The sequence below is a fragment of the Bos taurus genome, chromosome 16, assembly GCF_002263795.3.
Source record: "Bos taurus isolate L1 Dominette 01449 registration number 42190680 breed Hereford chromosome 16, ARS-UCD2.0, whole genome shotgun sequence".
Classification (NCBI taxonomy): domain Eukaryota; kingdom Metazoa; phylum Chordata; class Mammalia; order Artiodactyla; family Bovidae; genus Bos; species Bos taurus.
Window position 1 is genome coordinate 28,988,070 of NC_037343.1, and position 8,546 is coordinate 28,996,615.

An 8,546-nucleotide genomic window follows, 5' to 3' on the forward strand; every position below is an offset into this window, starting at 1 on the left:
GGCTTCTTCACGCAGCAGGAACCCCTCCCTACTTCTGAGTGGGCCCAAGTCCAGCTCACCTTGTCAAAGCAGCCTTGGGCTGCTCCCCGTGACTTAGTTTCCACATTTACCAAATGAGGAGAATGATAATAGAGCTTTCATTGTAGGGTCGTTTGAATCACTATTTATTAAGCACTTAAACAGTTTCCAGGACTTGGAAAACACTATGGAAGACCTTTTTTAAAAAAGTAGAGAAAGGATTCGAGAAGCTATTTAACTGGTTCCCCTGCCTTCAGCCAAGATCCCATCCATGGAGCAGTTGAAAGAGGACAGGGGTAATCAACAGAAAGGTAGCACTGTTGCTGGGAATGTAAACTGGTACAACCACTGTGAAAAACAGAATGGAGTTTCCTCAAAAAATAAAAATAGATGTGATATACCATAGACACGAAATAGATATGAAAATAGATATGAAATACCATATGATCCTGAAATTGTACTCCTGGGTATACATCCAGAGAAAACTATAATTCAGAAAGACACATGCACCCCAATATTCATAGCAGCACTATTCACAATAGCCAGGACATGGAAACAAACTACATGTCCATTGACAGATGAATGGATAAAGAAGATGTGGTACGTGTATATATACACAATGGAATAGTATTCAGCCACCGAAAAGAATAAAATAATGCCATTTGCAGCAACATGGATAGATCTAGTGATTATCATACTGTTGCTGCTGCTGCTAAGTCACTTCAGTCGTGTCCGACTCTGTGTGACCCCATAGAGGGCAGCCCACGAGGCTCCCCTGTCCCTGGGATTCTCCAGGCAAGAACACTGGAGTGGGTTGCCATTTCCTTCTCTAATTATCATACTAAGTGAAGGAAATCAGAGAAAGACAAATATCATATAATATCACTTACATATGGAATCTAAAACATAACACAAATGAACTTATCTATAAAACAGAAACAGAAACAGACTCATAGACATTGAGAACAGACTTATGGTTGCCCAGGGGGTGGGGACAGAGAAGAGTTGGACTGGGAGTTTGGGATTAGCAGATGCAAACCATTATACATAGAATGGATAAACGCCAAGACCCTAATGTATAGCATAGGGAATTATATTCAATATCACATAATAAACCATAATGGAAAAGAATATGAAAAAATAAAATGTATGATTTCAGTCAACACACTAAAGGGGGAAAAAAGGAAATTTGCAAATGTGTCAACACTGATTATTACTGAGTTGAAGAAATCTGGGTGATTTTTGGTGTCATCTTTATGATTTTTCTGTATTTCCCACTCACCCCCACCAGCCTCTGACCCGGCTCTGAGCAGTGCCCTCCTGGGCAGTACAGGGGTAGGGGAGCGGTGGGAGCTTTTCCTGACTCTGACCCTGCCACTGAGACTGGGCTGGCTGCTGGCAGGTAGAGGAGGGACGCAGAATACCTGATGTTATGGGAGTCATGGGGTTACCCTGCCCATCCAAAGAATCTCCAAGGTACTTTGGCTCAGTGGTCGTCTTCTCTTCTCTAAAACCCCGTGAGATCACAAGGTCCTCCCAAATGAAGAAACCAAGACCAGAGAGGTCACAGAACTTGTCCAGGGTCACCAAGGGGAGAACACCTGTGGCTCTAACTTCAGGCCAAGCAGGATTTAGGCAGTGGCCACAAGGACCAGGGTAAGAGAGGAAAGGGTAGCACATGAGCTTGTCAAATGCATAAAAAAATGTTTACAAAAATGCATTGCTTTTTACACTTTTCTATTGCTCATGTAGAAAAACATTTGAAAATACAGAAAACTATAAAAAAGAAAATTTAAGTTATCTATAATCATATCTCCTAGATATTAACCTCTATTACCACATATTGGTATGTTTTCCTCCATGCTATTTCAAAATTTAAGGTGTTGGTGTTTGTATATTTTTATCCTGTTCTCTACTTAGTGTTGTTACAGCATGGAATAAAAGTCTTCAAAAACATGGTTTTTAATGACTACACAGTTAAATAATAATCATAGCCAACACTTTCATAACATGGTTTTGTTAACTCAGGTTTGCATAACAAAATACCACAGACTAGATGGAAACAACAAACACTTATCATCTCACACTTCTGGAGGTTGGGAGGCTCAAGGTCAAGGTGCCAGCTAATTCGGTCTCTGGTGAGAGCCCACTTCCTGGCTTGCAGGTGGCCGTCTTCTTGCTGTGTGCTCACATGGCAGAGAGAGAGTTCTGTTGCAGCTTCCTCTTTTATAAGGGCATTAATTCCACTATGAGGGTCTCATCTTCATTGCCTTATCTAAACCTAATTAATCCCTAAAGACCCCCAATTCCTAATTCCACCACATTGGGGGTTAGGACTCACGTATATGAATTTTGAGGGGATGCAATTCCATCCACAGCTGCACTTACTGTGAACCCAGAACACAGTGAATTTTACAAGCACCGGTTCACCAACTCCTCACCAGGAAGGGCGGTCATTGCCCCCATTTCACAGAGGAGGAACCTGCAGCACAGAGTGGTAGCTTGTTAGTAATTTGGGGTTTGAGGTTTAAACTCAAGCCATCTGGACGGAAGGAAGAAGTGTGCAAAGTGTGAATTATAGAGCACACTAAGAGAAAATGAAAGTGCATATCTGGGTTCTACTTTAGGGAGATGAGTCAGGTCTCTGTGATGAGCTAACATTTAATATGATATGTGGAGAATGAGTTGGATTCAGCCAGGCAGAGTGGTGGGAAGAGAGGTGAACTGCTCCAGGCTGGTGACTCACTGCTCCCTGCTCTTACTTTTAAGTTGAAAACACCCAAACAGCCAGATTTTTCATGATCATTTTGAAACTTAAAGATGGGGTGCGGTACTCATAATCCTACAATTTTCATTCCTCCTTTTATTCCCTTACAACTTTTAGTATTTTTTTCCCTTACAAATTTTAGTAGATAATCTATACCTGTTTGATGGAATTTGTTTTTAACTTAGAAGAATTCCACACCCTTCCCTGTTTTATACAGTTACTATACACCTCATTTTGATTGCTCTGTGTTGTCATCATGTGGAACACCATAGTTTGTTTCGTTTTTCACTACTGGAAGCACTGCTATTATAAACATCTCTATGCATGCAGCGTTTTTCTTCTATTGACCTGGAGGAGGTAGGGGTAGATTTACAGGTGGTACGGGCCCTTTTGCGACTCTGTTTGCATTCCAAAAGGAATGTTTACATTTTCTAAGTCTCTAGCAATGAAATGACTGCATCTGTTTCCCAAAATTTTGGGAATTTTCAAACTAGATTTCTTGAGTAGCTATTGATAATCTAGCAGCTCAATATTGTTTACGTTGCCCTTCCTTACGATTTTAGTTTTCATATTTAGGGTTTTATTTCTTCTAGACTCTCTTATGTTGAAAAAGGGTAATTTTAGACATCAATTGCAGAAAATATCCATCCTGAGAAAGAAAAATGGAGCTGGAGGAAACAGACTCCCTGACCTCAGACCACACCGTAAACCTATAGTAACAAAACCAGCATGAACTTCCCTGGTGGTCCAGTGGTTAGGTCATCATGCTTCCAGTGCAGGGGGCAAGGGTTCACGGGATTAAGACAATGTGGTATCGGTAGGGAAGACAGGTACACCAACAGAACAAAAGAGAGTCAGAACCAGACCCATGAATGTATGAATACTTGATTTATCACAAATGTACAGCTTTGTACATTTATTTTTATGTATTTATTTATCTATGTATTTTATGTATTTATTTATGCATTTTAAAAATGTACAACATGGTAATAAAGAAAGAATGGTCTTTTCAACAAGTAGTGCTCTTTGAAGTATCTATATGGAAAGAAGTAAAATCGGACCCCTATCTCACATCATACAAATCAATTCTTTTTTTTAATTGAAGTATAACTGAATTACCATGTTGTGTTAATTTCTGCTGTACAGCAGATTCATATATATATGAATGTATATATATATATATACATCCTTTATTTGTGTGTATATATATATATATTCTTTCTTTGTATTTCTTTCCATGATGGTTTATCTCAGGATATTGAATATAGTTCCCTGTGCCATACAGTAGGACCTTGTTGTCTATCCATTCTATATGTGATAGTTTGCATCTGCTAATCCCCAGTTCCCAGTCCATCCTTCCCCTCACCCATCCCTCAAATCAATTCTTGGTGGATTATGGACCTAAATGTGTGAGGCACAGCTAAAAAAATTTTAGGAGAGAATAGAGGGTTTATATCTTAATGAACAAAGGGTAGGGCAAGATTCCTTGGACACATAACTGTCATGGGGACTTCCCTGGAAGTTCAGTGATTAAGGATCTGCCTTCCAGTGCAGGGGACTCGGGTCTGACCCCAGCTCAGGGACTAACATCCCATGCGGGCGGGGCAACTAAGCCCATGCAGCACAACTAGGGAGCCTGCGTGCCACAGCTACTGAGCACAAGCGCTCTAGGGACTATGCACCATGGCAAAGACCCAGCGCAGCCAAAATAAAATAAATACATACATTTTTTAATTTAAAAAAATGTCATAAAAGACTGCTCAATTTGACTATATTAAAATCGGAGATATCTACTTATCAAAGATACTTTAACAGAAATAGAAATGTTAACCATAAAGGGAAAAAAATGATAAATTTAAGACTTCTGTTCCTCAAGAGCCACCATTAAGAGTGAAACGTTTTTTTCAATTTTTGAAAAAAAGAGTGTAAACTTAAGCCAGAGATTGGGAGAAGATATACTTTAACAAAGGACTTGTATTCGAGATATATAAAGATTTCCCAAAAGTCAATAAAAAAAGGACAATGAGACAAGAACAGACAATCTAACAGAAAAATGGGCAATAAACTAGAACAGATGTGTCACAGAAGAGGCTATCCAGATGGCCAATAAACATATGAAGAGATGCTCAATTCATCATCAGGGAAATGCAAAATAAAACATAATACAATATGAGCATCCTCCAATTGTAATTAAAAAGAATCAATATCATGGAAAGACAAAAAGAACCAGGTGTTGGCCTATTTCCCTCAATGTCTCCTAAAGCGGAGTATAAACACCTATATTATGTATATAATATACATATGACCAGCATAGGCGTATACCCAATAGAAACATGTACACGTGCTCATCAAATGCACATACGAGAACGTTCACAGCAGCACTATCTGTAGTGCCTCTGAACTGGAAACTATCCACATGTCCATCAGTCATACGACAGATAAACTGTCATGTAATAGATGGCTATAATGCAACAAACGTGAGTGAATGACAACTGCCCGAATCAGTGTGCTGCATCCCACATGCAAACACACACCAAAGAGAACACACTTCATCTCCCATGTGTGTAAGTCAGGACAGTGGTTACCTTGGAGCATGGTGGCCAGAGGAGGCATAAAGGGGCTTTGGGGTGCTGGTGATGTCAGTTCTCAATCTGGATGCTGGTCACACAGTTCATGTGTAAAAAGCTTTCACATTGTACTGTATGATGTAGTCACTCTTCTGTATGTATGCATGCTATATTCAGTAATATATTTAAGACACCGTTAATGAAAAGGCAAGCTGAGAGTAGGAGGAGATATTTGCAACACCCAAAAAATATGCCAGTACATATATCACTTAGCTCTTTGCCTGCATGCTAAATTAAGGGCTTTGCCTTTTAAAATCTCTTCATCCTCCTCTATGCATTTTTATGTGTTTCTATAGATATGTATAATTTGAAAATAAATTACTTTTTTTATTTATTGAACAGATTTTCCCTCATTAACAAACTTTTTAATGCAAATGAGTGGAAATTCTGCTCTTTCTCTGGGGGAATTTTTCAAATTATTTATGTTCCTCTTGGTTCCTTTTTTCCTCTGGTTGAAGGATTTGATATATTTCTTTTAAAAACTCTTTATGTTTACCCAATATTCTTCATTTCTCTGTCTCTTTACATTATCACAACATGCTGGAAACCCAGGAGATTCGTGCTGTCCACATCCCCCACCATGGTTTGATTTAAGAAGAAATTGAGACCTTCAGTCCAGCTACATGATTGAGGGGTTTGGATACCCAGTGTTCTTGTCTGGAGAATCCCAGGGACAGGGGAGCCTGCTGCGCTGCCGTCTATGGGGTCGCACAGAGTCTGACACAACTGAAGTGACTTAGCAGCAGCAGCATGGAAGAGAGGGATAAAACCTGGATTCCTAACCATCCAGTTCAGCCCCTTCCAAGGTCATAACCACCTCCTAACATCAGTATGATATTTTTATAAACGAGTATTTAGAACAAGTGACACCACATCACAGCAGGCCACAGCCCCTGCAGATAGCCCCCCAGCCCCCATTCAATGAGGCACTCCTCAGAGCATCTTTATTGAGCCCACGGTAGCTCCCCAGACAGCCGGGCCTGCGGCTTGTGAAGCTCCTATTCCAAAGAGAGGAGACAGACAATAAACAAGCCACCAAAGAAGCCAGATAGTGTGAAGGAAGTAAACAGGGTGAGGGAAGAGAGAGTGGCTGGGGAGGCCCCACCTGGGAGGCAACATCTGGAGTGAGACTAAGCCAGTGCAAGAGGGAGCCAGGAAGATGGCTCCAGGCAGAGGGCGACGTGAGTGTTGGGCGGGGAAGGGCTTCTTCTGGGATCAGAAAGGGGCCAGGTGGCCAGAGCAAAGGGTGCAGGGCTGGAAGAGGGGGTCCCGGGCGTGAGAAGGCTCTGACTGAGAGCCACAGGAAGCCACTGAGGGGTTTTAAGCAATAAAGGGACATGATCTAATTTGTATTTTAAAAGATAATTCTAAAAGATAAACCAAGTATGGCATGCACGTACAATGGGATATTATTCAGCCTTTAAAAAAGTGGAAATTCTGACACAAGCTATAACCTTGAGGATATTATGCTAAATAAAATAAGCCAGTCACAAAAAGACAACTACTGTGTGAATCCACTTACTGGAGGTACCCAGAGTACTCAAGTTAGTAGAGACAGAAAATAGAATGGTGGTTGCCAGGGGCTGGAAAGGGAGGGAGATGGGGAGTTATTCTTCAAAGTGTTCAGAGTTTCCATTTGGGAAGATGAAAAAGTTCTGGAGACAGACTGTGTAGACGGTTACACAATAATGTGCATGTAATTAATGCCACCGAAGTGTACACTTAAAATGTTAAAAATAGTAAATTTTATGTTGTATATACTTTACCACAATAAAAGAAAAACATTTTAAAGATAATTCTGCCTGCTGTGAAAAGGATGAATAGCAGGGTTGGGGCTTCAGAGAGGAAGCTCAGAGACCTTTGAAGACTGAAGTATTGAGGGCAGCCAATCATTCAGGACTTGGCCGTGGATTGGACTGGGGAGAAGGGGAGGGACAGGTCAGTATGTCTGAGACCTAACAAGTGACAGTAACAGAATACGAAATGGAGTAACTAGAAAGCATTGCAAAATAAGTTGTGCTAGGGTAGTAGTCCACGTTTTCATTTTCAGAATTGTCTTTAACATTGTTGTATTTATACATCTTTTTTTTTTCTTTAGCAAGGTCTTAAAACCCACACAGAAGGCCACTTACAGCTCCAAGTCCAGCCTGTCTGAGCTTGCAGGATGCTGCATCAGACCCCCGTCCACAGGGCTGTGTTCCAGTGGGTTTGATTCAGGAGCTGACTGCCCACTCTGACCTGACAATAGAGGGGAATAAGTCCTGTTCTGAGCTCTGGAAAGCACTAGGCACCCTGACGGGTGCTTTAGGAAAGTGATCTTATTGAATCCTGGAGATCACTGTATGGGGCAGGGACTGCTGCTGCTGCTGCTGCTGCTGCTAAATCGCTTCAGTCATGTCCGACTCTGTGCGACCCCAGAGACGGCAGCCCACCAGGCTCCCCTGTCCCTGGGATTCTCCAGGCAAGAACACTGGAGTGGGTTGCCATTTCCTTCTCCAATGCATGAAAGTGAAAAGTGAAAGTGAAGTCGCTCAGTCATGCCCGACTCGGCAACCCCATGGACTACAGCCCACCAGGCTCCTCTGTGCATGGATTTTCCAGGCAAGAGTACTGAAGTGGGGTGCCATTGCCTTCTCCAAGGGCAGGGACTACGGTCCCTATTTTACAAATAAGAGACATGGTGAGCCTTTCAGAGGTTCATTAAGCTGTGAATCTCTGCTGCCTACAGCTGGCAGAATGGGCCCTGCCTACCAGGCAAATGCAACTATCTCCCAGTAGCCCATGGTGGGTTCTTTTTCATTTTAATATTTATTTACTTATTTATTTGGCTGGGTGGGTCTTAGTTGCCACATGCAGGATCACTGTAGTTGAGGCACGAGGAATCCTTCTTTATTTTTAGTTGAGGCTTGCAGGATCTTCAGTTGTGAACTCTTAGTTGTGGCCTGTGGGACCCAGCTCCTGGACCAGGGATCGAAGGTGGGTCCTCTGCATGGGGAGCGCAGAGTCCCAGACCTTGGACAGCCAGGGAATTCCCAGTGGATTCTGAAGGCAAGGCAGAGGGGATGGACACTGAGCTACCTCACAGCAAAGGAAGAAAGAGGTGTGAAAGGGGTCTCATCCTGAAATGCTCTGGG